Here is a 12,679-nt window from a genome sequence, read left to right as displayed (position 1 = left end):
CTCCAGCTGGGGGGGGGTGGAAGGTGCAGTGTCTGGAAAGTATAGAGTGTCACGTTGCAAGACTCAGCGGGGTGAGCTGGCAGGGGGGGAAGAATGGAGACAGAAGGCTGCAGATTACACCCTGCGCCCTCATTCCTTTGGTTGGCTGACTGAATTATTTTAGAGACTTTATGGACAGGCATTTTTAGCCTGTGTTTTTACAGACAGTCCATAGGCTTATGCACAGTTAGTAACTGTAAGCAGGGACCAACTGTAATCTTCATACGTGTACACCAAAAATGCACACAAAGTTCTGTGCTCGGGAGAACAACTTCAAGCAGTTTCCTGACTCAGAACCCCCAGGCCTGCCATTCGGGTGAGTTTTCTTTCCAAGAAGTTCTGCCCTCTTCTTTCTGACAGTTGTAACCTCTTCATCTGGCTTTCTGCTTTCAGCATACACAGCCTACAACATATATGCAAGCCCCTTAAGCCAACTTCTCACATAGCTTAGCTCTGCCTTGCAATTCTATTGCACGGGTTAATCCCCATCAGTACCCTTAGCTACTTTACCACATAAAAAAGCACTTGATTGCATTTTCTATTTAGTTTGAAAATGTTCTTGGCATAATTATTGACGCTAATGATATCTGTAAGAGAGCACAGACAGTTTAATACACACTAGTACAGAGGTAGTTAGCTGTTAGTCAGGCATAAGGTAGGGCAAGGTGACACCGTAGGGCATGTATACAATGAAACGGGCCCCTAAATTGAAGCGGGCGGGAGGGGGTTAAAAACACTGCTTCAATTTAAGGCTGATTAAACCTCCATGTTGTGCTCGCGCCTGACTTACCTGCCTCTCCGGGGGCAGGGAGGGCAAGCTGCTGGTGTGTGGAGTGCTCCCTTGGCCATGGGGGGGGTTGGTGCTTCCCTCCACAGCAGCCCCTGCCCCCCTGGAAGCACCTGCCCACAGGCACCTGGCTCAGGCAGTGCAGCCATGAAGGGAAGCACTGGGCCCCTGCACAGCTCAGACACGCAGGCAGACCCTGGGGGGCAGGGGGAGGGGAGAAGATCAGGCTTGCCACTTTTCTTGGGTGGAGCCTGCCTTCCTGGGCTGCTGCCAGGCTGCCTGCAGGGCTTCCTGCAGAGCCCTACGGAACCATGGCCATAGGGGCAGCAAACTAAAACTCAGGAGGCGGAGTTTTAGTTTGCTGTGCCCCAAGTACTTTAAGGTGCATTATGCTGCCAAATTTCCTACAGTGGCTAGAATTAATGTGCAATACGCCACCAAGGCATGCAAACACTGACACCATTAAAGCAGCGCAAAAGCATTTAGCCTGCTTTAAAAAAATGTCATGCACACATTCTACACACAGCTTTAGAGACTAACTGGTTCAGAGGGGCGTGAGCTTTCGTAGGCAACAACTTACATTGTCAGAAGCTTTGTATACAAATTCACATCATACTGGAATCAGGAATGGACAGATACGCAAGCTATCCTGGAGCAGCTCACCCAGTAGGTAGCTGTTGCAACATCTCACCACTGGGTGGTGGGAAATCCTGTCTGCATCCTTATTGGAGGAGCCATTTGTTAAAAGCAGACAGGCAAAACCTAAACTCATTTCAATTGCACTGATTGTACCATTTCAATTACAGTGTTGTACCTCTGATTCTTTAAGGTGTAATTTTCCACTAGACTGAGCAAAATTCCCCCAGTTCAGGATTCTGCAATTTTCATTTTCACAACGGAAAGAGTTAAAAACAGAGAATGAAAAAAGAGTAACAGAAATGGAGAAGAAAATGGAACAGAAATGTGTCCAAACTCCCCCACATGTTTATAACCAAAGAGCAGAGCTGGAAAAAGAGAGAGAGAGAAAAAAACTCGCCAAAACTTAAAGTTCATAAAATCTATCCGCAGAAATGAGACTAAGAGTTAAGTTAGAAATTTCATTATGGATGCATATTCTAAAGAAAGCAAAATTAGTACATATGATCAAGGACCGCAACTGAAGAGGCAGTCTGGTTATACAGCCAAGTCGATTTGCAGTGTGTGCACATTTTCATTCTTACTGACTGCCAGTGTCACCATTTTACATGCACTCATTTCTTTTTCTAAAGTGATTTCAAGAGTAACACTGAAAACAAACTTATTTTAAAAGGATGCTATGGGAGAATTTTGAGAAAAAAAATTTCCCTCCACATAATTTCAGACTCACAAAAAAAGGAAATTAAACTGCATAATTTATCTCACCTGTTCCCCCCACCACGCAAAACTCACTATGAAATGACAAGAATATGCAGCCATATTCGTTTCCGGCAACAGTCTAAAACCACATTGAGTCTTCTCTGCTGGCACCAGACAGGATTTGATATTCCTTTTCCTTTTTTTAAACTTGTACGCCTTCATTGACTTCTGATAAATTATTTGACTTCTGTCAGCCTAATTCTGTACTCTGCGCAGATATTTTTTGCTTGAAAATATGGAACCCCAGAGATACTTTGCTGGCTGCCTTTTGCTTTCAGCTTACTATACTCCTGCATCAGCTACAAATATCATTAGTAAGCAAGCCACAATTAATTCAACAGTTTTGAAAATGAAGAGGGCAAAAATCCATGTCTGCAAAGAAGATTCTTATGTTTCTCATTTATACATTGCCTAATCTTTTTAGCAGCCTCAAACCAGATTGGTTGCTTTTGACTTCTTCAGAGCTGGCTAGAGCTTCAAACATATTCATCTTAGCTTTAGAAATTGAAGCTGTGTACATGCCTAAAAGAGAACAAGTCCTAGCTATCTTTTTCATTTTATTTTATTTTATTTTATTTTATTTTGCGTAAGCCATAATCATAACATCAGTGAGTAGAATATACAAAGAGACTTGTATGGCACAGCATGAAAGAAGTTCAAACTAAAATAGTAATGCTTTTCATTAGAGCTAATAATCATGTAGGATAGATGAATTCATTGTAGATGTTGGGCAGGCTAAGTAACAGCAGAACACACAGGCTTACAGTAAATTATGCAAAAGGACCTGGCATGACACAAACATCTCCACCGAAGTATGACAGAGAAGAGTCTTTTTTTTCTGGAAGATGAAACAGTTGCCTTTGATGACATTATTGAATCTTTTTCTTTAAGCTTATTGTTTTGAACATTCAAATGTTAGCAATTTTGCAGTCACAGACAACTAGAGACAGAAACTATTAACCTTCAGCAAAGAATCTCTCTCGACTTTGCCACTTGCCAATTTTCTCTCAAGGATCTGTGGGAATCAACATAAGAACCATTTATCCACAGTATAAAAAAGAAGCAAAGTTTCTCCAAGCATCAGCTGCTTCACAAGAACTACTTGCCAGTACTCTTAGCCCAAGGTAAGAGGAGGCCGAAACCATGAAAGAGGCCTTCTGCATCAAAGTGAAAATTAACGGATGATTTCATTGAAGCCTGTAATTAGTTATATGAGCACAAAAAACTCTGATAACGGACTCTTCCGTGCATCATACAAAATGACAGAGAAGAGTCAATGACCGGAAATTGAAACTAGACAAATTCAGACGAAGGCACACATTTTAAGTGAAGGAAATTAAGTATGGGACAGGTTACCAAGGACCACGAGAGCTTCCCATGACTGGTAATTTTAAATCATTTTTCTAAATGCTGTATTACAGACAGCAATTAATTCAGCGAAGTCCATTGTGCCATTTTATGAAGGAAGTTTATAAGTACAGGACTGCACACCTTCCGAACGGGTGGGGGCTGCACATCACATGGGCTGTGGGCATGCCTGCCACTCAGGCCAAGGGTTACACTGTTGTACCCCACCTCCGGGGGGCAGGAAAGCGCGTGGGAAGTAGACGCTAAAGGAGGAAGCTGGGAGATCCCAGCTGCAGCAGGAGTGACAGTGGGGAGTAGCACCCAGGCAGGAGCCCATGAGCTACATGTAGCTTATGGGCTGCCATTTGGACAGCCAATGCATCACAGGGAAATAAGATGACCTAAAAGGCATTTTGGAGGGACAGGAAAGGGAGATAATTTGCAGTACATACTGATGAGACAAAATAAAAGGAGCAGTATTTCTTAAAAGCCCCACATACACATACAGAAGACAAAATGCAGTTTGCTTATCCTAACCAGCCAAAGAAAGGCTTGTCATTTCATTATCTGCAGAGCAGATCTATTTGCTTCCTACTTTTACCAGACTGACTGCAGAGCTTGCACATTCTTGTGTCACGTTTATTCCTTTGCCAATTAGTCAATAAACTATAAACCCAACATCTGTTCCCAACGTGCAGAAACAAACTGGTTTTGCAAGTCTGATACACCAAACGGAAGGGACACTGGCTGAGAAATCTCTCTTGCTACACAGGTTTCTTTTCTGAAACTCTTCTGTTTTTTGGCTTGGTGAAGCAGCAAAAAATTCAGTATCTTCCAATACTATGAGCCAGCTTGACTGGTCCTTTCAAGGGTGTGCCTGGGTAAGAGAACAGGACTCTGTCCTTTTCCCCTTAAGGTGACCTACACAAGGGATAGGCAGCATTACAAACTTCACACACTGAACAGCATGGGGCTTGCTCAATCCCTAATTCAGACAATGCCCTGAACTGTTCTCATTGACTTCAGTAGGAGTAGAATTTCACCTGGAGCCTTATGCTTTTATACCCTTGTGACTTCATTAAGCTAAAATAATTCCCCCTTTCCAATAATTCTTGCCCAATTTCCAAATCTTTAAGGAATATAAACTAAAGAACTCAGAAATCTCTAACCAGCATCCCAAAATGACTACATTGATGAACACATACTGCCTCTCATTCAAAAGTTGCCAAATGCCTCACACACTGTAATTAAGTCTTACGACACCTTGTAAAGTGCGTAGACAGGACAGCTTAATTCTCACTTTACAGAAAGACACACTGAGGTACAAAGGGGGTTAAAGCAATGTGCCCATTGCCAGAGCTCATCAGGGTCAGTGCCACAAAATAATTTTCATGACTTGCAGTCAAACATGGGCCACCTCAAGGCTTCCATACAATTCTAACCAGGATCTAATACTATCAAGCAGCCATAAAGAAACATCCACCAGTTGTCATATTACAAGATTAATATAAAAAATTAAAATTAATATAGCATCTGTTTACCCAAACACCTACTCCATCCATGAATCTAGCAAAGGTGGAGGTGGGTTTCTCTTTGAAGATGGTGATAAGGGGTTGCATGTTATTTTGTGTGATGTACCTGCCATGCTTAAGATTGCATTTCAACTTCTCCTTCTCAGATGTTATGTATTGAAGTATGTAGGTAATCAATCCAGTGTTTAACAACCCTTAATTAGAAAACTGTTCCTAAGAGCAAACCTAAAATCCCATTTGCTGAAATTTAAGACCACTACTTCTTGTTCTGTCCCCTAGAAGCAGACAACCACTGATCACCATCCTTGTTATAAGAACCCATTTCATATTTTGTGTTTTAAATCCTCCTTAGTCTTTTCTTCAGAATAAAATAAGTTCAATACTGTCAATTTTTCTTCATGTGTCACATTTTCTAGACCTGCAATCATTTTTTTGCTCTTTCTAATTTGTCCACATTTTTCTTGAAGTGTGGTAATCAAGGCTGGTGACAGGACTCTGAGAGAAGGTGCCACAAGTGCTTAACAGAATGAGAGAATCACAGCTGTCCTTCGTCCCTGGACTCTCTAGCATTGGAAGGACGATCCTTGGCAAATGACCTCTCAATTTATGCCTAAATTGGAGAGCTATGTAGTGAAAGTAATATGCTTCGTAGTATCAGAAGTACCTTCCATCAGCTAAGCCAGGGGTTCCCAAACCGTGGTACATGTAGCCATGGGGGGTACACAGGAGAAATTGTGTAAGGATACATTTTTCATTATAATAGTTGTTATTTAAGGGTTTAAAAAATACAAAGCGTATGTTGGTAGGAGTATATGGGTAGCTGATAAATCTGGAAGGGGGTACAGAAGAAAAATTTGGGAACCTCTGATCTAGGCTAGGCAGGCATCTTCATTTAGAACAAAGGGCACGTCTACACATCGCCCCGCGCTGCTGTAGCAACACGCTATATTGCCATACTGCACACTATGATTTACCGATCACGAGTCTACAAGTGATTGGCAGCTACTTCACTGTAGTGATGCGCTCCCATTTTAGTGTGTTGCTATAGTGAAGTAGCAGCGAAATCTAGCTGTGCACCGTGTAATACAAGCAGCTATTGCGCCATGTTTTAGTACTTCCAATAAAAAGGTATGCGAGCTGACTTAGACACGCCCAGATTGTAACAAGGGCATGCGAGACAACAGAAATGCTGAGTATAAAAGTCTGGTATTTGGGTTCAATGCCTCTTTCATTAAGTCGCTGCATGACCTTGACCAAGTCATTTTGTGCATCTGTGTTTTGTTTCCCAATTCATGAAACAGATGGAAAAGAGTTTAATACAGCAAGAATTTATTCAGACAGGTGTTGGACCCCTCTTTTCCTTAGGGACATGCATGGCTGGAGTATACTAGGGTCTCATTAAAAGGAGTTAATAGCACTCTAGATCCCATATGTACCAAAAGAAGAGAGTCTCCATCACCTGCTAAACCTATACCAGACTCCCAAACTTCCTAAGGATGCAGTGTGCCTGGTCAAACTCTATGAGAATTATACATAAGTAAATGCAGGAACCCAAGATATGAAGAACAAATTGGCTTTATTAGTATTCAAAATGAGTATTTCTTTCTGTTCCATATTTGAAAAGCAGCAAGATAGTGTACTCTTATTTCACCAGGATGAAGAACTTTTTGTTCCATTCAGTAATTAGAGATAATGTTAACCATCTGGAGGTAGACGTTTTGAAAAACAGTAGACCTGAATAACGTTTACCCTAGAGCTGCACCAATACAACAGTCCTGTATCGGATCGGCACCGATATGAGGAACATTGAGAGTATTGGCAATTGGCTTTTTTTGGCTCATGAGGTGGATAAATGCCCCGTGCATGCGTGCAGCTGCAGCACAGCATGCAGATAAACAGGAATGCAGCCGGGCAGCATGGAGAGCAGTTGGGTCTGGCTGGTAAGTCTGTTGTGACAGAAGGGGGGAGAGGGAAAGGGCGTGAGGGGCACAGATCAAGGTCCCCACAGTGAGGAAGGGAGTGGGGCTGGGGCTGGGGCTGACGCTGGGGCAGGGCACGGGATGGAGCCATGGCTCATCTGGGAGATGCAGGGAGGAAGGGGGTGCTGCTACTGCCTGCTCTGAGCACAGCCCAGCCCAGCCCCCCGTGCTACCCCAGGCCCAGCCTACAGCAGCAGGCCACCCTCCGTTGCACACAGATCCAGGGAGACATGCCTCCCTGTGCCCTCCAGAGTGTGCACACTGGCAGGAGCCACCCCCTCTTCTCCCCCCTCTGGACAAGCTGCGGCTCCATCCCGTACCCTGCTCCACCCTGGCTGTGCAGCGCCTGCGCCTACCCCTACCCCAGCCTCAGCCCCATTGTGAGGGCCTCGATCTGCCGCCCCACAACAGACTTACCAGATGGTTGCTGCTCTCCATGCTGCCAGGCTGTATATCGGAATCAGATCAGTATCGGCCGATTTGGTTAGTTAAAAATCAGTCGTCAGCATCAGCCCAAAAAATTTCTATTGGTGCACCCCTAGTTTACCCAGAAACCTTAAAAAAAAGGTTGTTAAAGAAGATTTCTGGCTCATCAAGGTTTATCCTTAATAGATCTTCGTTTACCAAGGAAAATTCTTGAAGACTGGAAGAATACCATTGTGCCAATACTCAAATGGGAAACAAGTATGACTCAGGTAAAACATACATCTTACCTGGTAAGCCAGACATCTCTCTCTGGCAAAAGAATGGAAAAAAGTGATACAGCATTCAACTAACAGAGGAGTAAACATAGGTATCTAATTAATGCTAGCCAATAGGGTTTTACTGAAAAAAGCCTTGCTAAATTATTTTATTCCTTGGATTTTCTTTGCCATGAAAGATCAAATGGGCAACTTCCATCCAATGCTCTGTTGCCCTTGAACTTTTCCTAGCTCTCCAGATCCAGCTACTCCTTCCAGCCTCCTGTCTTAATTTGGAGAGGTCAGCAGACAAACCTTCTCTATTGCTTTCCTGCCCCTCAGCTTATTCTAGCTCTGTATGACCTAGACCAATGGTTGGCTGTCATAGATCAGATGCAGCACAAAGAGCCATTAGATCTGGCCTGCATTGCTGTGGGGCTTTGGCCAAGTGTGGGAGTGGGAAGAGGAGGATGGGAGGGCAGGCTTTACGGGCACCACACTGCAAGTGGGTAGCGAGCCTTTGGTAACAGCCAGATCCTAGCACCAGCCTGCCAGGTCACTTCAGCCTGCCACAGCAAAAAGGTTCCTAACTGATGATCTAGGACCCTCTTTACTTGCTGTCTGACCCCTTTACAGTATGTCCTGCTCTGTCTGTTTAGGATGATAATTAACCAAGGACATGTAGATGGGGTCTACACCATCTCTTTGTAGGAACCCGTCCACTTTATTTGCCTCTGACATAAACGGGACAGTCAACTGAATTGGGTCAGCTTACCAAGCAAACAAAATGAGGTTTACTATAACCCAGAGGTTCCCAAACTTTTTCTTATTGTGTACCCCCTTCCAGATTTACCAGCTGCCTGCATACTCCTACTAGCTTATGTTCTATATTTTAACCCCTTAAATGCCAATTGTTATTATAATGAAAATTGAATCTGTCATTACACAATTTTTTCCGCATACTCCCCCAGAGATGTCTTGAGTATCCCTAGGAGTATACATGCTACCATTTGGGAACCCCTGCTATAGACAAATGCAAAGTTGTGCATCCAGGAACAAGTCATAAAAGTCATACTCTAGAATGGACAACTGTATCCTGGAGAAGTAGTTATGCTGAAGATAATTTAGGGATTCCAAAAAATCAAATCAAATCACAGAATGCAATTTGATGCTGAAGAATGGAGGGCAAATGCAATTCCTGGACACGCATAAACAGGAAAATAAAAGTGCACACTGTACACTGCACTGCTGAGGTCAATACATGTACAGCTCTGACAATGAAAAATGAGAGGGCGCAAGAAGATTGAAAGGTGATGGTTATGGGATACAAGTGCCTTCGCAGGAACAAAATAGTGGGCTTTTAGAAGATAAATACATATTTACACTACAGCTGGTATGAATCTGAAGCCAAGTACAAAAATAAAAAATAAACCCAAAGTTTTACCACTGGGGCTGACGCGTGATAGGGAGACACTACCAAGGGAGGAGCTGAACTCTCCTTCTCAGCTTCTTTAAACAAAGAATGGATAACCATCTGGTAATCTAATGGTGCCTTCTCATCTTATTCTCTGTGAAAACAATTCATACACATTTATGAGATCAAACAACAGTTACAGGAAAAAAATTAAAACAGCACTTTGTATTTAAATACTTTATTCCCACCTCACAAAAGCAAGAGTGTTTGCAGTACACATGCCTTTAAGTCAGTGCTGGTTATATGCAAACCAATTTGTCTGAATATAAAGAAAATAAGCTTTTTCTCCCTTTACAAATGAAACAAGACGCAGATTTGTATATAGTATATATTTACACACACTATTTTCAGAAACCCCTTTGCCTAAAGGCAAGTATTGTACAACCCAGAATTCCACCATACAAAGCCCAGACACAGATGATTGTACATTAAACTGTGTATTTTTAACATACATAAAATGTAATATGTAATCCTTTTGTAATGTTTCCAAAGTAACTTGAAGGGTTTCATTCTTCAACGGCAAATTACCTTTATATCAAGACTGTAATACTGGGCTCATTTTGGCTCTACAAAAAAAATCAGTGTTTTAAACTCTTGGAACAGAAAACATACTTGATTTTTAATAATAATTCAATCCAAGTTTTCATGTATTTTAATCCATTCAAGCTATATGTTTTTATACAAGGAGATATATTAGATTATATGATTATTTGCTAAATGCCACTATGGTGAACACCAAAAAGATGCCTGACTCTCACTCTTGATAAAAGCTAAATTGTCACATATAAAAGTCTGTATTTCTCCTACAGCAGCACGCTTAAGTAACACAGCAAAACTAGAGTTTTAACTTTTTTAGCAATATGACCTGAGAGTTTAAATGTGGTAAATAACATCCTTTAATTTTTTTTCCTAAGGATCATGTGAACCCATGCCTCATTAAAAAAATGCAAAATCTTTCAACACTTAGTAGCATCTTAATAAAATCAAGAAGAATAAATAGCATTATAATGTAAAAGTAAGTTTACCTATACATTTTCTATACAGCATAGCCAAATGTGAAACAACAATATTTACTATGTGATGAAGTGAAGTAACTGTATGAAACAGGATTCAAAAATATACAAGTTAAAAACATACCATCTAACTGCATACAAAAAACTATGGTTACTGAGGCAGCATTGTTTGAAATTTCAGAGTGCAGTGAAAGATAATGTCTTCCTGCAGAGCAAAAACAATTACAATCTGTCAGAAAAAGGAATGTTTTACCTAATGGAGAACAGGTGAAGGATACAGAGTCGTAAACAGGACTCACTTTAAGGGTCAAACTTCCTTGCAGCACATGGCCACCAACAGAACATAATTAAGGCCACTACTGTTACTTATGGCATTACTTATAAAATGCATGCACAATGTCAAATCCTTCAAAATGTTGCAAGACAGAACGAACAGACAAAAAGTTCTAATTTCTATGGACAAACAGCATTCCTTTGGCTTTTCAATTTACAATAATAACCAATTAATACTACAATTAAAGTTGAAATGCATTTAAATCAATTATCACATTGTCAATCTAGCAAAGACATGGGTATTTTAGGTAACAGGTTTTGTAAATAAAATGTAAAGAGGATTTCAGTAATGTTGAGTAAAGAGGTACCTGTTTAGATAGTATCATTTGCTTTGACAAAGCAAACATAATTTTGCTTCAATAGCAAGTTACTGGAAGATAACTAAAAATAAACATACTGAAATACAACTGTATCAGCCACACTTTCAAAATCAAAAGGATAAACAAATCTGCCTATTCAACTTGCTTTTATAAATTGCACCAGAGGAAGGCAACTTCGGTAAATAGTCCTTTCAGACTTTTCACCAGTTATGTGAATATCTAGAAGTCATGTGCAGAAATTCAGGAAAGGAGACATCTTTGGGAATGCAAACTGAATATTGCATATGTATTGACATACCAAAGTGAAAGTCTGTGGATTAATTCAAATTATCCCTCTGCAAATCCTGAAGTCTTTAATACTGGATTCATAGGTAGCTGAAATTAGTTAGTTCCCGCTCAGTGCAAGAGATGGCAAAACAGCCTTGGTGTCTCTTTCAATAGAAGAGAGAGAGGCACTTCCACCCAAAAAATAACAACATGACAGTTGGGGTGAAAAGGACTTGAATGTACCGCGCCCCCCCCCCCCGCAAAAAAATGCAGCCATTTTTTATTCCGGCATGTTATCTGTAATGTCACAGTAACATAATCCATAAGGCACACATACCGTTGCTGCAATCAGATTTAAACAGCCAAGTCTGACCCACTTCAGGCTCTTTTTCTCCACATATTCTGACATCACTACACGTAATTTAAGAAGCCAAAAACTCGTGCAAATGATTGAAGGTAAATAAAAACTTTAGCTTAAAAAATAAGCTTGCAATTATTTCTCAATTAAATCTAAGATGCATTAGCAGCTAGCCTGTTTTCCATGGAAAAAGCTAAAAGCAAAAATGAATCTAGTAGTACAGTTTTTCCTGGTAGGCTAATTTTAGAAGCGATATATTATAAAAGTGATTTACAGATATATGTAATCCATGTTTTCCATCACATTAGATTCTTAGGCTTCTCAATTTAATACTATTTCCAATGGAGGCACTGCCAAGTACCAAAACTAAAGAGGTTCTAACTGTTTGAAGAAGGTTTATGAAATTTGACTGGATATAATAATTACTAACTATATGTTTAACAAAAATAATTGCACAAAAATGGAGGAGTCCCTGAGCTGCTGGTAAATGGCCAGTAGCTGTTAAGTGGGAATCTCCCTCACTGAGGAAAACAAAAATATAAACACACTGTCCCAAGATGTATACAGCCTCTTGTTCTATAATGTTTGACAGGAAAATATGATGGACTCTTAGCACACTTTGCTACATATGTGCTTTTCTTTTGACTGGAAGACAAAAGAACTGTCAAGATTCTGTTCATTTAAAGTAAGACATGACAAATGAGGCTCAAGTGTGAGTCATGGCTTGATCCTTAGCAGTGCCCATTCTCCTCAGTTCCTGCTGAACTAAAGAGATGAGCTTGCTTAGAACTTCTCAAAAAAACAGCCGATCTAACCCCTGTCAAAGAGTATGAATCTTTCTTTACTTTATTAGAAACTGGCTCCCAGCTCCAGACTACAGTCCAGAAAAAAGGACAACTGATACTGAAGAATCCATATTATTATATCTATGTATGTAGCAAAAAATTACATATAAAACCTCTAAAGTTTATCCATTGATACTGGTAAAATGAAAAACCTTGGAATTTTAAAGAAAACCTCCATTTTTGCACTCTAAAATTCAGCTGCATGGTATTTCCTTGTACAAAGGACATCACCAGTAACTTGTCTGAACACAATAGTAAAATATTCCTGAAGTCTCCAGGTAGAAACGGGGGGGGGGGTGGTAAGTGAAGT

Source organism: Gavialis gangeticus, unplaced genomic scaffold, assembly GCF_001723915.1.
Source record: "Gavialis gangeticus isolate Ggan-Ray unplaced genomic scaffold, GavGan_comp1, whole genome shotgun sequence".
NCBI classification, from domain to species: Eukaryota; Metazoa; Chordata; order Crocodylia; family Gavialidae; genus Gavialis; species Gavialis gangeticus.
This window is presented reverse-complemented; position numbering follows the sequence as displayed.